This window comes from Trachypithecus francoisi, unplaced genomic scaffold, assembly GCF_009764315.1.
Source record: "Trachypithecus francoisi isolate TF-2019V2 unplaced genomic scaffold, Tfra_2.0 Lachesis_group1, whole genome shotgun sequence".
Classification (NCBI taxonomy): domain Eukaryota; kingdom Metazoa; phylum Chordata; class Mammalia; order Primates; family Cercopithecidae; genus Trachypithecus; species Trachypithecus francoisi.
Window position 1 is genome coordinate 168,511,935 of NW_022681454.1, and position 18,195 is coordinate 168,530,129.

Genomic DNA, 18,195 nt, shown 5'->3' on the forward strand with positions numbered 1-18,195 from the left:
AAATAATCAAATAAATTAATTGATGAAGAAAGGAAAAAGCTTCTTTACAAATAGTGAACATAGAAGAATGGCAGAAATAAGTCAACAGGATTTTTTCAGAGCCTGAAAATATCTCCCCAAAATATTTATTAAATACTATGATGGTTGAAACATATGCCTGTAAATTCTTTGATACTCTTCTCTCCATGGTGGAGCTTGAGGGTGGACTAGACTTATCAAGAAGTTTCTAAGGAACAGTGCAGGAAAAGAGACAAAAGGCAGCTTTCTAGTGGAGAAATCAATCAGTCGCTAACTTAACCATGGTGTCAAAAAAAGCAAGCCATCTCTAATAACAAATCATGTTGATACCAAGTTTCCTTGACATATTAAAAAAAAGCTTTAAATGATATTCTTCACAAAATCCATACCTCAGTTGCATTAAGAGAAACCATAGAAACCCGTATCGAGGGTCATTCTGCAAAATGCCTTCCAAAGTGTATTGGTAATGAACAACAAGGAAAAACTGAGAAACTGTCACAAACTGGAGGAAACTAAAGGGACAAGATGACTTAGTAATGTGATTAACCTGGACTGGATCCTGGAAATGAAAAATCAAACAAAAACAATAGTGGAAAATACAGGGAGATCCTAATGAAGTCTGTAACTTAGTTAATAGTATTATACCGATGGTAATTTTTTACTTTTAATAAATGTATCACGGTTATTCAAAATGTTAACATTAGGGGAAGCTAGATAAAGCATATATGAAAATGCTACAATCTTTGCAACTATTCTTTAAAGATTTAATCATTAAAAAATTAAAAATAGATGAAAAAAACAGCTGCAACAATGGTCTATATGTTGAGAATTTCTAAAGATGCTGTTTACTTTGGGATTCCAGTAAAAACACGATCGTTGTTAAACCCTAGATTACTCTTGAAAAAGTTTTATACACTTTAAACTGAAAGAGTATAGGAAAAATAATTTCACTCTTTCAGCTAGGAAACCAAAGGGAACAAATACAAATAGGGGTAATTAATGAAGTTTCTGCAAGGGGTAATGAAGCGCTCAATGTCCCTTCATTGAATAAAGGAAACGTTCTCTAATTATTAAAGAAAAAAATGTTAACATTTTGGTTGATAGGCCCTGTGACGTCTGTCATACATCTTGACATTGTTACTCAACTTCTCCTTGGGACTGAATAACTATCAGGTGCCAGGTAACTCTAAATAACCCTCAAACACTTTGCGTGCCCCCAGCACATAACTGTCGCCCTCACACTCTTAATTGAGAAACATTCTTTCCTCCTTTGTGACATCACATCCACTAACCAAATGGGGTGGTGTGAGTATCTCCTGTAAAATAAAAGCTCTCCTGATGGCCTGTTCCTGCACATTTCCTGAGGATGCCCTCGATCACAAGCAGGTTATAGCTACTTAAACTTTGCCTTACCTGTATTCTTTACACAAATTGAAGGTCAAAGAAGTAGTCATACTTCTGGGCATAGATAAAGCTGGTTTTGTAATACTATTTAGGCTGAACCTGTCTGTTTCAGACTAAACCCTCCAAATATCTGCCCAAACTTGCACCATATCCTCTAAAACCAAGGCCTACCAAAGCACTAAAATCAATAGATGAAAACCAAATTGAGAAATGAAAATGAAACTTTGTACTATTCCTTGTAGTACTTCTCTAAGTTAAAAAAAAAAAAAAGAAAAAGAAAAAGAAAAAAAAACACAGGGCAGTGATATAAATTTGTTCAGAATCTCAGGAGTATACATGTAATAATAATCTCCCACTTCTCTGGAGTAACAAATTCAAATATTCTTTTATCTTTGGTTGATAATGAAGTTGCATATTTTACAGCTGTAAATCTGTTTTCTGTTCCTTTAGCATCTGTTTAATTTACAGTCATCTGTTTGCTTTCTCCTGAGAATATCAATAATGTATACTGGTAGTTATGACTTAGGGTTTATTGAGACATTGTCTTAATTTGTAAAAGTCTTTAACCAGGGCCTCAAGGAACTTACATTTCCTTATATTCTGCCATAATTTGTGGTATTCTGAAGTTTAGCTGAGCTCTAGAACTGATTCCATCTATCTAATTACTTGTTTTATCTCTAATAGTCTATAAACTTTCTGATGGGAACCAAATTTTTTTTCTCAAAGTAAAGTGTATCATCTACAGCATAATATATCCCAAGGAGGTAAATTTCTCTCTCCTGAAAGATCATAACCATTCAGAATTTTTCCAGTTAGTAACTAAGAAATTTTAGAGATGATTCTTTGGGTCTCATACACTATAGCCAACAATGGGTTTCCAAATGTATTCATTTTCTCTTGCTAGATATTAAATTAGCACAGAGTTAGATGCATAAACCAACATGCAGTTATCACACCACAGTTTCTGAGGATGAGGAGTTTGGGTAAGGCTTAACTAGGTCCTTTGTTCATGGTCTCACAAGCTGAAATCAAGGTATTAGCCATGTTGCAGTTCTCTTCTGGAGCTCAAATTCCTCTTCCAAGCTCATTAACGTTGTTGGTAGAATTTAGTTACTTGTGGTTGTAGCATTGAGATCATCTCCTTTTAGAGGCTCCCCATCTTTACTGGAAGCTTTCAATACAGCTCTTTCTCTTTAAGGCTAGCTAGAGAGTCTTTTGCTTTTATGGCTTTCACCTGATTAAATCAGTTCCCATTCAGAATAATGTCCCTTTTGAATCAAAGTCAACTAATCAGAGATCTCAGCTACAGCAGCAAAACCCTTTCACCTTTGCTGTGTTACATAATCCAATCACTCAAGTGACATTTATCATATTCAAAGATCCTACTTACATTCAAGGGAGGAGGATTATACAAGTACATGCACACCTGGGCATTTTAGGAGTCACTTTCTTATTCTGTCTGCCACGTTGATTTTCAGAAATTGACACAATACTGTATAACTTGACCAAATCTTTGTTAACCAAATCTCTTATCTGAGAATTTACGGATATATAGGCATTTAATGCTTTAAAAATTAGCCCTTCAACAACCTCTGCGTCATTGTGAATCATGTTACCTATTCATACATAAAAGATCAGAACAAGTCAAATATCTCTTCCAACTCAACTTCATGGAATCATCACAAACCAGTATCATGCAACTATTTTTCTACTAACCCAATGTCAAAATCCTACTTTCTTAAACTGAAAGCAGGAGTTGAAACTTGATGGAGGCTTCTACTAGCATAGTTTTATTTTCTACCTTAAAATTAATGGTTCCTTATTTTGCCAGTCTTTGCTGCCCTTTAAAAATATGAAGTATTTCCTAACAAAGTAGGCTTGCTTTCTAAAATTGTATTGTTTTCTTCTTTCCACATTTCTGTTCATCACTGTAATACCTTAAATACTATTACTCTTCTTCCATTAGAAGAGGGAAGCTCATGTCCCCCTAACCACTGCTTCCTAAATATCCAATAGATTTATTAAAATACCCTAATAAATTTATTAAAGCATGCCCAGAAATCCAGATTTAATCTTGATTTGTTTGTAAGTCATATTCTAAGAATGAAACCAGAAAATATCAGGCAGGATACACTGGAACAAATTTTAACTCACCATTTTGACCCCTTTCCAGAGATAAAAATATGCCTAGATGACAGAATTGCTTTATTCCCATAGCTTTCTGGATGAATAAAGGGAAGAAGGTTTATAGACTAACAGTAGAAATGTTTTGGGATAGCTCATGATTTTGAAAAGCTTCAGAGAAAATAAAGATGTTTAACGTAAGTAGAAACCCTAATTTAGAATGATTAGCAGATTAAAGGTATTTTCATAACTCTAATGGTTCCTATGAAGCTGATTATTATCAAGGTGGATATCAATTCAAAAAGGGACATCATCAAAGCAAAATAAAATGTCGATTGATCATTACACCAACAGGCAGTTCTCACCAAGATCCCTAACCCACAACACTCAGAGACCACATCTTTGAAGAAGTTCAAAGAGAATGTTATACTATGCCAGTCTTTGGTTCCAGAGTAAGAAAAATAGAATAATAAGCACAATGGAATTGTCACCAGAAAGTATAAACAAGATGAGTATAAACAAGATTAAGAAACAAGATGTAAACAAAACACATTTTTAAAAACCTGTATTTATGAAAACAGACAATCAACCCAAACGTTACATATAATTTTTCAACAACAGAAATAAAAGCTATAATATGAAAATCACCTCTGGTCCACTTAAAGTGGTTTCTGGTGGCCCCAAGTGAAATCTTTTTTAAAAGGTATGTGACATTACCCACACATGTAGGACAAACTGGCCTCTGTACTCAACCAACATTAGTGAGAAAATGAATTTCATTTCCTGTTGGTGGACTACTCTTGGTGCATGGTGCCAAAGAATTATAATATTATCTGATAAACCCATAAGGGCATTTTGGCTAAAACCAGATCGTTGAATGGTCCCCAACAACCAATTTCCAGATGGATGCACAAAAGCCTACTGCCTATTATCCAAAAAGTGGACAGGGATATGTTACCAGGTCAGACTGATGTACACCTTAAGGATAGTGGCTAATAATGTCAACTCGCATACATTTTGATTCATCAGTTTCCCATCTCAGTAAAAGGTTTATATGCTTTCCGTGTATATTTTACATAAATTGAATCATTTTTAAAAGCTTTACTAAATATGTAATATATGAAAGGTGTATTATTAACTGCTACAGGAAATACCTGTGGGAATAAGTTGTGTGTGTGTGCACATGTATGCACACATACATGTGTGGTTAAATTTTACAATTTCTTCCAAGCTATAGGTAAATTTTCAAGTGATTTTCATTTTTGCATGCAGTTCAAAATATGGAATGATAAGATAAAGAAATGAGACATTAGGAAGTCAGACTCATCAGGTATTATAACAATTAATTTAGTGTTCAGACTCAATTGAAATCGCTCTATTGAGTCTCCAACTACTAAATTAGTTGATGATTCTTTTTAACCTTTGAGATCTTGGTTTTATGGAAGTGAATATAAGTATCAAAATTCCTTAAACATTTCCAATATGAAGACAAATTTAAATCATATATAAAATTGAAATAAAGGTCTGTCAGCAGGAACATTAAGAAGCATAATGTAACTGTCACTATAAACTCTTAATAAACAAGTTGTAAACAAAATACATTTTTTAAAAATTGTGTCGATGAGGATATCTTATCAACTTGAATGTTATACACACTCTTTCAACAAGAGAAAAAAAAGCTGAACAAACTGAAATCAATGAATTTTCTTGGACCCATTAGAGAACTGAAGTCATAAAGCAAATCATCATCTTGAAATCTGGGGACAGGCAAATACAGAGGGTCATAACTGGAGTCTGCTTATTTGGAGCAGAAGTTTCTGAAGCCATAAACTGGTCATAACATTTATAAGGTAATTCTTCTAAACTGCTGAAGCTTTTTGATGAGGCTGAGTTTCAATAAGCACGAGCATAAGAGACTCAGAGGTGCCATTTATGGAGGCTTCCATACTTTTGTGGGTTTTTACTTCTGGGAACCCCACCAAGTTATCACTTGGTGAAGAGGTAAGAGAGAGACTCTCATGGCTGTGACAGTGGGTAGAGAAAGTTACCATTTGAAATATTTGAAACCATTTTAATTTTATTTTTATAAAATAAATATTTTTCATCTTGAAAATATTTATTCTCTTAGTTATTTTATCCCCCCCCACTATCACATTCTTGTGATAACCACATCTTTTAAATCTGTAAGCAATGTTATCTTTGAATATAATCTTTGAAATATAACCTTTGAAATCTCACAAAAATCTATATTTTATAATTCACCCTGAATAGCAAGGCCAAAAGAATAACCAACTATTTCCTCAAATATACTCAAATATGCTACAGATCAACCCAAAAGAAAAAAGAAGCAAAACCAAAACCAAAAAACCACATATACTTGGTGAGGAGCTAAAGTTACTCAAACTCCCCAAATAAAACATTCAGATTGTCAGCATTCATTAATTAATTCTTATTATTATTATTATTTTTGAGATGTAGTCTCGCTCTGTTGCCTAGGCTGGAGTGCAGTGGCGTGATCTGGGCTCACTGCAACGTCTGCCTCCCGAGTTCAAGTGATTCTCCTGGCTCAGCCACCCATTGTAACTGGGATTACAGGCCTGCGCCACCACACCCAACTAATTTTTGTATTTTTAGTACAGATAGGATTTCACCATGTTGGCCAGGTTGATCTTGAACTCTTGACCTCGTGATCCACCCACCCCGGCCTCCCAAAGTGCTGGGATTACAGGCATGAGCCACCGTGCTCGGCCTAATTTAATACAATTATAACTTAAATGGCCGCTTTGTCAATGACGATGATTGCTTGAGCACAGGGTGAGTGCCCCAAAAGCTGTTAGGAGCTGTTTCTTCAGACCAATGTCTCCTGTCTGCACTGCCAGCTCCTACCTTTGCATCACTCCCTATATACTGTGCATGAGATATATGTATCTCTCTCTCTCTCTTTAAAAAATATTTTCCAACACACATACTTCCTTTTATTAATCAGATAACAGGGAAGAACAGCAACAAAATCTGAACAAACCAATCACTCTCTCTTTGGCATATGATTTTTGTTTTCCCTTGTGCATGAAGTATTCAGCAACATAAGAAAGAGAAAAGAAGAACCATTTCTTGTGTATACTTGCTAAACACACAAGCCCAGTCCACTGGGTCGGATGCAACTGTGAATATTTATATGCCTACTTCCAGGCATGGTCATCTGATGTTTCACTACTACTGGTTTCTGTGTCTAAGTTCTCACACTCTGCTTGACAAGTGCTTCTTCAGGGGGCTAACAGGCTAGAAGAGCAGCTCTGCAAGAAGTCATTCTTCCCAAGACCACTTCTTCTCAGCTTCTCTGTCTTCATGAATTCTTTGAGCTCCATCTTCTGTGAGAAGAAGGCAATTTTCTTCATTTTCAGGATAGAAGACACCGTTAAGAGAATGAACAAAGTAGTCACAGACTGAGAGAAATATGCAACACACAAAATAAATGACTTTACTGTAAATCATACTTAACATTCGACATATAATAGTACAGACAACTCAATTAAAAAATGAGCAAAATACCTGACCGATATGTCATCAAAGAACATGTACAGATGGCAAATAAGCACAGGAAAATATTATCAAGACATTTATCATTAGGAAATTGCAAATTAAGACAAGATGCTGCTACACACTTGTTAAAGAGGTTAACATTTAAAAAATTGGACAATACCAATATCTGGTAAAGATGCAGTGCAACAGGAACTCTCATTCATCGCTAGTTTTGGAAGATAACTTAGGAGTTTCTTCCAAAGTTAGACATAGTCTTACCTCAATATCCAGAAATTATACTCTTGGATATGAATGGAACTGATATGAAACCTTATGTCTAAACAAAAACCTGCATGTTAATGTATATAGCAGCTTTATTCATAATCATCAGAAAGTGTAAGTCACAAGATGGCCTTCAGTATGCTAATGAATAAACAAACTATGACATATCAATACAATGGATCCTGTTTAGTGATAAAAAGAAATGAACCATTAAGCAATGAAAAGACATGGATGAAACTTAAGTGCATAATAGTAGGTGAAAAAAGCCAGTCTGAAAAGGCTACTTGGTATATCATTTCAATTATATGAAATTTTAGAAAGGCAGTTAAAAGACCATTGAAAGACTGTTGTATGTTAGGAGTCTGGAGAAGCATAATTCTCCACTTCTTCCATGTGGGCTATGCAAGGTAACAACCTTTCAAAGGCTACAATGTGGAAAACGGAAAGCGTAACTTTACATTAGAGAAATGGACAAATACTACCTAAGCCGGATAATGAAGGCCAACATTAATTGTGACTAGGAATGTCGATAGCAGTTGCCTTGATATGATAAAAGGCACTTTACCTTTGTGGCCTTCCAAATATGTGTAAATTATTCTAACCATAAAAAATCCCAAAAAGGCAACCTCAAACACTAATTGAGGAACATTCTACAAAACACCTTCCCAATACTCCTCAAGATTGTCAAGGTCATTAAAAACAAGGAAAGGGCAAAACTGCCGTAGCCAAAGAAACTGAAAATTCAAGACATGAATAATTGTAATGTGGTGTCCTGGATGGGACATTGGAACCACAAACAGACATTAGGAAAAAATTAAGGAAATCTGACAAGTCATGCATTTAATAACGAGTTGTGAATATTGGCTCTTTCATTGTGAAACATGTATTATATAACGTAAGATGTTTCTAATAGGAGAAACTGGGTATGGAGATATATGGAAACGCTGTGCTATCTTTGCATTTTTTTCTGTAAATTAAAACGGTTTTAGAAAACAAAGTTTATATTAAAAATATTTAAAATGTCATGACCATCTGCCTCTTTTGTCATATAGCCACGCCTCCATGGCTAAGACATAGAGGAGTAATTAAATGGTTCTTTTATTAAAGAAAGGAAGAAAGGAAATACCTTACAATATGATAGAGGAAGTCACTTTAAACTATGCAGTTTTCCCTTTCAGAACCATCCAATTCAAATGTTGTCTGACAGATTTTGTTTTACATTATTAAATCTGAGAGTCTTCATAACTCTTATACTTGTGCCAAAATTAAGATGCCAGGAGAAGGATCCATTTCAAAGGAAAAAGGAAGTGGCTACCCACGTCGTTACGTAAAGACTTGTGCTCCTGAGAAACAAAGAAGTGGACCAGACAGAAGATAAAATGCTAGATGAAAATTGATGATAATAATTGTTTGAGAAGGCTTAGAAAAATAACTAGAAAATCACAGTGGGTGCTTTCTGTTTTCCTTGCTTGCTGAAAGACAAATAGAAACAAAGTCTCAGGTACAGATGCTTCTGATATGGGATCACACAATAACAACACTGCTTCAGACACACTCTAATGAAAGACAGCTTTCCTTCAAATCATTTTTTTAAATTATATCCTTTATTTCCTATTTGTTGTAAAAAAAAGGAGTATGAATCTTTATCCAGATAGAGTGAAGTGGAGATTTGCAAAACCATTGAAGTATTTTAAAGTATTGTAAAATAATCATAATAACAATTATGTATTAAATAAGTAAAAAATGGTAGTCATTGCCCTAAGTATTTAACCTGATTTATCGTACTTAACTTCCCAAACCACCATATGAGGTAGACATTACGATTATCATTCCCATTTTACCAAAGAAGAAACCATGTCGATGATGCTTCAGACTGATGCTCAGACCACTTCCCTGCCTTCTAGTCATAAGTACACAAGTTTACTCAGCCTAAAGAAACTTCTCCTAATTGTCAATATGATTAAATTATATAAATATTATTTAATTATCTCAAGTTCTAAAAATAACATATATATCTAACCATGAAGATTTAATAAGGTAAAAGTATAAGGACAGATGAGTTATGTTTTCCATTAAAATACTAGTTTTTAAACTCAGAGTATTGACACTCTAAAACAGTATTAAAAACAACATTTGGGAGGCTGACAGGGGAGGATTGCTTGAGGCTAGGAGTTCGAGACCAGGTTGGGCAACATAGTGAGACTCCATCTTACCAAATAAATTAAAAACCATTAGCGAGTGTCATGGTGCAAGCCTATAATCCCTGCTACTCAGGAGGCTGTGGTATGATGACACCACTGCTCTCTGGCCAAGGTGACAAAGCAAGACCATGTCCAAAAAAAAAAAAAAAAAAGCAACATAACAACCAAAGATAATACTGTTTCCCCAGTTTCAATTTGTATTATGTAAAAATCCTCATTCGCAGTTTTACAATGCTATCTACATGGCTATCACCTTTTTATTAAATAGTTCTATTACCTTTATGAATTCTCTCTGACTTGTATTTGGCATATATTGAGAACTCTTAAAATTCAGTAAAAAATACAAAAAACAATACAAACTAGGCAAAATATTTCAGCAGACATTCCACCGAAGAATATACATAAATGTCAAATATGCTTATCAAAGATATTCAATATTATTAGTCATTAGTGAAAAGCAAATTAAACTCAACTAGATACCACAACAAATCTCTTAGAGTGGCTAAAAACTACTCAAAATACCAAGTGCTGGCAAGAATGCAGACAAACTGCAACATTCAAATACAGGTGTTAGGAAACAGTACAGCCCATGTGGACTATTTGGCATTTCATTATACACTCACTATCGACCCAGCCACTCTACTTTTAAGTGTTTGCACAACTAAAAACTTATGTTTATGCAAAAAACTGCATATCAATATTTATAGTAGCTTACACCTGTTGGTGCAAAAGTAATTGCGTTTTATTTTTTAATGGCATTACTTTTAATGGTAAAAACTGCAAAGACTTTTGCAACGAACTAATATAAAACAATTTGGGGAGAATTGGCACCTTTACTATGTTGAATGTTTTTATCTATCAGTATTTGATTTTTAAAAATTTATCTTATTAACATTTTGTAGTTTTCACCATGCCAATTCTGTACATGTTTTGTTATATTAGTATCTAAGTAGTAAATTTTCTTTGGAATGATTGTAAATGGTAGCTGAGTTTTAATTTCAATTTCTAAATATTCCTTGTTAGCATACAAATTGTGATTAAGTTTTGTTTGTTGATCTTGTAACCTACAGCCTTGGTGAACTTACTTACTGGTTCTAGGAGTATTTTGTAATATATTTCTTGGTCTAGTCTACATCCTGAAACCCCACCCTCACATCCAGAAATACTCAGGTAGCTGTGCACCTGTTATGGCGAGGTCCCCTTGCTGGTTGGTGCACAGCTACCTGGGTATCCCTGGATGTGGGAGTAGGGTTTCAGGATGAGCCTGGTGGGAGAGCACTTCTACTGGCCCCTCTGTTTGCTGGGTCCTGATTGATTCCTCTTGCTGGTGGATTCTTGCTTGGTATTGTCGGAGGGACTTGCATTTGATCCAAGGGAGGCTTAATCCTTTCTGAGCCACCTTCTTTTGCTAGATTATGGGCTGGGAAACACTTGGCCTGTGTGGCCTTCCTCTGTTCGGTGGGGGCATATAAGACAAACTGCCATTATAATTTGGTTATCTTCCAGTCCTAGGATTCCAGATCACTTTGTCTTCCTCTTCCCTGCTTAAAACGTTTCCCCTAAGGGTATACAAAAACTTTCATTTTCTGGATTTTACCTGTAAGGGATAATTGGAAGGAGAGCCGAGTTCAGGCAAGCTGATTTATTGTCAGTCCTGCCGGGCTACCTCCTGACAAAAGCAGAGGAGGCAGCCCAGCTTACAGACTATTGCAGGGCTTTATACGGCGAGGAACAGGGTCAGGGTGGGGGAGCTGAGTTGGGTGTGCAGGTGACTTGACCGCATCCTGGAGTTTTTTGCCAGCTTTGTTTTGCGAGGTGAACAGACATGTTAACCGCATCCTGTAACTGGACAAACAGTTACTGGAGGGGTCAATGAATGGCGGTTTGTCTTTAGCCCTGGGAGAGCGGTGTGGATGTCACAAAGGACTGCATTGTAAGACCCACGGGAAGGGAGAGGGAACAGTCTGGGTGGGGTGACCCTAACGTTACAGTCTCTACAAATTCCCTGTCATGTGCTCTAGTCATACTGCCAAAAAAAGAAAAAAAAAAAAAGACACCAGTCAGAGTTAGGCTAGCAGATGATTTGAGGAATGAGAAAAATGGGATTTATTGGGAAAAAAAAAGTAAAAAGGGGGGGAAACATAGACTCTCCACAAAGCCAGAGTCCCTGCTGGTGCAATTCCCGCCTCGCAGTTTGAATCCCAGCTTCCACACAGGAAGAGGAGGGGCCAGGCTCCTCCCTGCTGCAAAATCCACAGGAACTTGCGGAGTCTCCACCCCGGTGCGCAGGTCAGCTGGAGTTTTTCCAAGGAGTCCTTCCTACCTGCCTCATTTTCCCATAGGATTTACGTAATTTCATTGTTTATACATCTCTCCTTCACTCTCTCGCACATCTCTTTCTCTTTTTTATTTTTTATTTTGTTGTTGTTGTTGAGACAGAGTCTCACTCTGTTGCCTGGGCAACAGAAATGGAGTGCAGTGGCACGATCTCAGTTCACTGCAATCTCTGTCTCCTGGTTTCAAGCGATTCTTCTGTCTCACCCTCCCAAGGAACTGGAATTACAGGCGCATGCTACCACATCTGGCTAATTTTTTTATTTTTATAGAGATGGGGTTTCACTATATTGGCCAGGCTGGCCTCGAACTCCTGAACTCAAGTAATCGGCCCACTTCGCCCTCCCGAAGTGCTGGGATTACAGGTGTGAGCCACTGCTCCCGGCCTCTCTCATACATATCTATATATCAAACTCTATCCCCACTCATGATATAAAGCTTGAAGCTAAATAAGCACTCAAAAATACTTTAAATTGAATAATTAAAGCAATTTACACATTGTGTTAAAATTTTAATGATATATCTGTCTTCATTCTTGTCTCTGAATAATTTGAGTTCATTCATCTTGTGAAAAAGGCCCTAGCACCTTGCCTGGCAGCTGCTTACTGATAATTCAATGAACAAGTGGATGAGTAATAATATTTTATAAAGCAAAGTTATTTTTCCAGAAAAGTAGCAATTTTTAATCAAAACTTGGAATAACATATTAAAGTCTTTAAAAATTAAATTTACGTAAGAATTAAAAGCCTCAGTTTTTATGTTTAAAAGGTAACCATGTCTGTTTTCCTTCAACTATTAATTTTGGTTTTCACAAATGGCCAATTCTTTTTTTTAAATGATTCCTTTTCTCCTAGAATCAGAAAATGTACTTTAAAAATGTACTCTAGATTTAACAATTCAAGTAGCCCACTAACACACTGACAATTTTGTTGTAAAAAACCGATTTTCTTCTGGGAAATTTTATATTTATGCATTCACATTTCTCTTGACTATTTTTTCATGTTCTTCAGAAAGTGATGGATTTTTTTTTTCAGACTTCCCTTTTTGTGTGTAGTTATCAAGTGTTAGCTCTTCAAACTGCTGAATTTAAGCTTTATCTGTCTAATTTCCTCCTCCAATATTCTTCAGCAGTTCACAGTCTTCATTTCTCATTTCAGGTAGAGTACAAAACATGTTCTCCCTGCAGTCTCACGAACTGTGAACAAAAACTGAAGTGAAAACCCCCAGTGCATAACTCATCAATAGTCCTGTGATCGTATAACCATCAGTAAGAAAACAAATTTGATCAAGCCCCCATCCAGTCCTCTTTGCGTGGAATCAGACCTCTTTCACTGTGGCAAGGAGCAGGTAAAACAAGCAGAGGCACAAAATCATCACCAAACCAGATTCACTGAAATGCCAACATTGGCATGTGCGCAGACATGTTCTACTCTAGACTTACTTCTAAACGGCAATGCCAACAAGCATGAGAGGTGAAAAAGGTGGATAAATACATGTTTGGTTTATTGAACTAGGTCTTATCATATTCAAATTAAAAACAAAAGGCACATCTCAATTTAAAAATAAGGTTCTGAATTTTAATTTTCAGATTCATTGAATTTCTTTGTGATTCAAAATTCAAACTCTTATATTGAATATATCCTTTAGATAAATGTCTCCCAAACTCAGCACCAGATTCTCCCTTTTTCTTGTAGCCACATGAATCTATATATTTTCCATTCCAAAGTCTCCAAATATCTTGTTGATAGAAACATAACTTTCTATTAACAAAAATTGTTTGTGCATATCTACTAATTTCTTACACTGTATTTCCACCGACCAAACATAATCAAGATCACACACATATTCAATGTTACACTGAGAATACCTTAAAAGCTAATTTTTTAAACTTTGTAATTAATTCTGTCTCTATTTTCATTAATAAAAAAACTTTCTGGTTAGTACCTACCATAATTTATACCCAGTCTCCGTCTCTCTCTCTCTCTCTCTCTCTCTCTCTCTCTCTCTGTCACACACACACACACACACGCATACATACGCACACACACACACACACACACACACGCATACATACGCATAGTGAGAGGAAGAGTAGGAGAGACTGTTTTGAATGTTTTGGTTAATTAACTGTAATGTATTTTTCTCATTTGTATTTTATTTAAATTTTCATACTTTCATTGAAATGAAATATTTTTCCACGTTTATTTTTATTGGAATGACAATATATGAGGCTAGGCATGGTGGCTAATGCCTATAATACCAGCACTTTGGGAGGGCAAGGCTGGTAGATCATTTGAAGTCAGGAGTTCGAGACCAGCCTGATCAACATGGTGAAACCCATCTCTACTAAAAATGGAAAATTAGCTAGGTGTGCTGGTGCATACCTGTAATCCCAGCTCCTCTAGAGGCTGAGGCAGGAGAATCACTTGAACCCGGGAGGTGGAGGTTGCAGTGAGCCAAGATCATGCCATTGCACTCCAGCCTGGGTGACAAGAGTGAAACTCTGTCTTAAAAAAGAAAAAAAATAAAAGAGAAATGACAATATATGTTTTCCTGAATGGGGAGAAAGTAGAATCAGAGATTAAAGATGTAACAATCATCGGTTTATAACTTCAAATATTAAGATCTAGTGGTAAGCTACCTCAAGTCTATTTGGGCTGCTGTAACCAAGTCTGTATCCTCACATGGTAGAAAGGAAGGCCTTACAAGCTCCCTCAGGCCTCTTTTACAAAGACATTAATCCCATTCATGGGGCCACAGCCCACAGGACCCAATCACTCCCAAAGGTCACACCTCTTAATATTATCACATTGGGGTTTAAGTTTCAATATACAAATTTTGGGGGGACACATACATTCAGACCAGAGCATAAACCAAGTAAAGATTTTGAATGATCTTTTAGGAAGTGGGACTATTTTTTCCCATCCTTCTTTTCCCCTTTGTCCAAACTAAATGAAAGTTTTGCAGTGAAACATGGAGAAAGTCTGAAGAGGAAACCAAAGGGCTAGACACTAATGAGATCTGGCAAAGTAGCTCTTTCGTCTCAAAATTAGCCATAGTGTGGAGCAATGAAAAGAAAGGATGTCAGGAACCAAAGAATAGCTAAGACTTATTGTGTGTTCATACCTGATCATCTAGGAAACCTAAAAATCTCCCCAAATCTCCTAGGGCAAGGAACATAGATTTGGAACATCCTCACAGGTAGGTCAGATAAGAGGAGCACTCTCCTATTTCCTTAGCTGGCAGAGAGTGGAAGTTAAGGAACAGAAAGCAAATGGCTCTGAGGATGTTTTGTAATTGTGATTAGAAGAATCTAGAGAAGAAATTAGATTGGACCATAAAGCTCGTGACCAGAATGGGGTTTGGGATAACAAGAAGCTCTCTGCCTGAAAGTTTGGAGAACAGGATCCCAGCAGAGGACAGAGCATATCCACAGGCCAGGGGCTTTGCTCCTTCCTCCTTATACATAGAGGTCATACAACCTCTTAGAAAAGAAAATTCTATAGAGAAGTGAAAGGCAAGCTTCCTGAGCTCCCTAAGCATAAACTTGAAGTGATAAAGAATACTGAAATAATTGAGTTTAGCTTGAATTGCTTATGACTATCTAACATGAGGTGGAAAAGGAGCTTTTGTGATATGTTAAATCATAGAAAAATCAAGAGGTTACATGCCTACCAAGCTCTATTTAAAAAAAAAAAAAAACTGTCATGTTCAGGGGTACATGAGCAGGTATGCTACATAGGTAAATTCATGTCACAAGAGTTTGTTGTACAGAATATTTCATCACCCCGGTATTAAGCCTCTTCCCCAATAGTTCTCCTAATCCTCTCCCTCCTTCCTTCCTCCATCCTTAAGGAGGCCCCAATGTTTGTTGTTCCCTCTTGTGTCTGTATGTTCTCACCCTTAAGCTCCAACTTATAATTGCAAACATGCAGTATTTGGTTTTCTGTTTCTGTGTTAATTTGCTAAGGATGATGGCCTCCTGCTCCATCCGTGTTCCTGCAAAAGACATGATCTCTGTCTTTGTTATGGCTGCACAGTATTCCATGGTGCATAGCTACCATATTTTCTTTATCAAGTTCACCACTGATGGGCATCTAGGTTAATTCTGTGTCTCTACTATTGTGAATAGTGCTGCAGTGAACATAGGTGTGTATGTGTCTTTATGGGAGAATGATTTATGTTCCTCTGGGGATATACCCAGTAATGCGATCGCTAGATTGAATGGTGCTTCTGTTTTTAGCTCTTTGAGGAGTTGCCACACTGCTTTCCACAATAGTTGAACTAATTTCTATTCCCACCAACAATGTTCCTTTTTCTCCACACCATCACCAGCATCTGTTATTTTTTGGCTTTTTAATAGTAGCCATTCTCACTGGTGTGAGATGGTATCTCATTGCGGTTTTGATTTGCATTTCTCTAATGATCAGTAATTTTGAGCTTTTTTTCATATGCCAAGTCTATCTTTAAATATCATTAGTGAATTAATTATGAAGTTTATTACCTTATATTCTCTTTGATATACCAGCATTATCATGATATAATTCATATATCATAAAGTTTATAGTTTCTCATTTTCTGATAATTTCAATATCAAAACTCTCAAATAGTTTTAATTTTAATCTCTATTTCCTCCATATTTACCATTTTCTTTCTTTGTATTTTTATTTCTATTTTTTAATGTATAATCTTATAGTTCAAAACACTTACTTGGGTGTTTCTGGTGTCGATTACAATCATAATCTTACCTGATACAAATTTTAACGCTGATACTGCAGTTTAATTTTCCATAACCAAAACTCTTCTTTTTAAATTTATCTTATTATTTTTTCACTATGAACCACATGTGTGTTGTGATATTTAAAGGTAATATATCAGAGCTTCATCCCAGAGATTCTGGCTCAGGTCTGGGGTTTCCCATCTTCTGCAGGAGATGCTGATGCACAGATGGAATTGAAAACCACTGTTGTAGTTAACTTTTCAAGGTCTGTCAGTCTTTTGCCTAGTGAGTCTGTTAATCTGAAATGGGACTTTCAATTTGGCCCACAGCTACATTTTCTGATATTATAATTAGACGCAAAAAGTAGGTTAAAAGAGATATAAACAATTCTCTAGTCCCTTAGAGAGCTGTGAACTAAAGCAAAATTAATACTTTTAGTTCATGTTGTATTACCTGAATGACTAGATAGAGAGAAAGAAAAATGGATACACAGATGATAGATAGATAGATAGATAGATAGATAGATAGATAGATAATCAATAGAGATAAAGACATAGTGCATATTGTTGTAACTGTGTTCATATATTATAGGCATCATAGCTATCAGGAGCGTGAGCTGCCAGTGTTACAGATTTTTTACTGAAATACCTTAGTTTTACAATTGAGGAGTCCTTGTCTGGAAAACCAGTCAACCTCCTTAGATAACATCTCTATGTTGTCAGTTCTCAAATAAAATGAAGTTATATAACAATAGAAGGGTTTACATATAATACAGGATATGTCATTAGAATTGCATTGAATGCTTATTAAATCTCAAGATACCTTCCCATGTGGAATTCAGAATTTATTGTTAGATTAAAATATGTAAATAAGAAAAACAACATAAACTCAATAAGCCCACGTATACAGAGGACACTTTTGGGACACTATGAGGTTGGGGAACATGGAACCATTCTTGAATATCTTCATCGAGTTAAAATGTTCTATCTTAAAATAAACCTACTACCCCATTCATAGTGAACATCTAGAAAGATTTTTTTGTTTGTTTATTTTGTTTGTTTTTTTGTTTTGCCTTTTGCTGCTTTCTGATATAGTTGAGGCTTAGGTATTCAGGAAGCAATACAAAAATTATCCATATTTATGAAATAAGCAAGTTAATCTGGTTGACTTAATTTATTTAGAAGTTTTGATTCAATAGATCCACAGTGCTGCAGTCCTACCATTTACTCTTTCATTCAAATATCTAATGCAGTATTTCACCTCATTATTCATTTAGCAATTACTGAAAAGGCTGTGTGGCTCTGTAAATAGAAAGATGTAGACTTCTGAGTCAGCAATTTGGGGTTTGCTCCTGGATTCCATGAATCACTTATTGATGTGAAGGCTTAGTTTCTTCGTTTGAAAAATGGGCACTTCTTTTATAAGTTTGCTTACAAGAATTATGTTTGCACTGGTAGAAACATAAAAAGTATGCCTCAAATATTAACTAAATAGAGTGACCATATAATTTATTGTCCAATCTGGATACTTTTGAGAATAAAACGAGGTCAGTATTAATAAGTACACTGGGACAACTGGTACAAATCACAACAG

The 18,195-nt window shown here is 35.8% G+C and overlaps 1 protein-coding gene across 3 annotated transcripts in view; it reads left to right on the top strand.

Annotated features, from left to right (window-relative positions):
• The first annotated feature begins 1,298 nt into the window (after nucleotides 1–1,298).
• ADAM29 (ADAM metallopeptidase domain 29) overlaps nucleotides 1,299–18,195 on the top strand; it is a 65,615-nt gene continuing 48,718 nt past the window's right edge. Inside the window, exons 1-2 of one of the 3 annotated variants that reach the window (XM_033215729.1) lie at nucleotides 1,317–1,404; nucleotides 13,040–13,229. The gene's annotated coding sequence lies outside the window, so the exon portion shown is untranslated. Of the gene's footprint in view, nucleotides 1,405–13,039; nucleotides 13,230–18,195 lie in introns of all 3 variants that reach the window. The other 2 variants (XM_033215726.1, XM_033215728.1) reach the window with 2 other exon arrangements.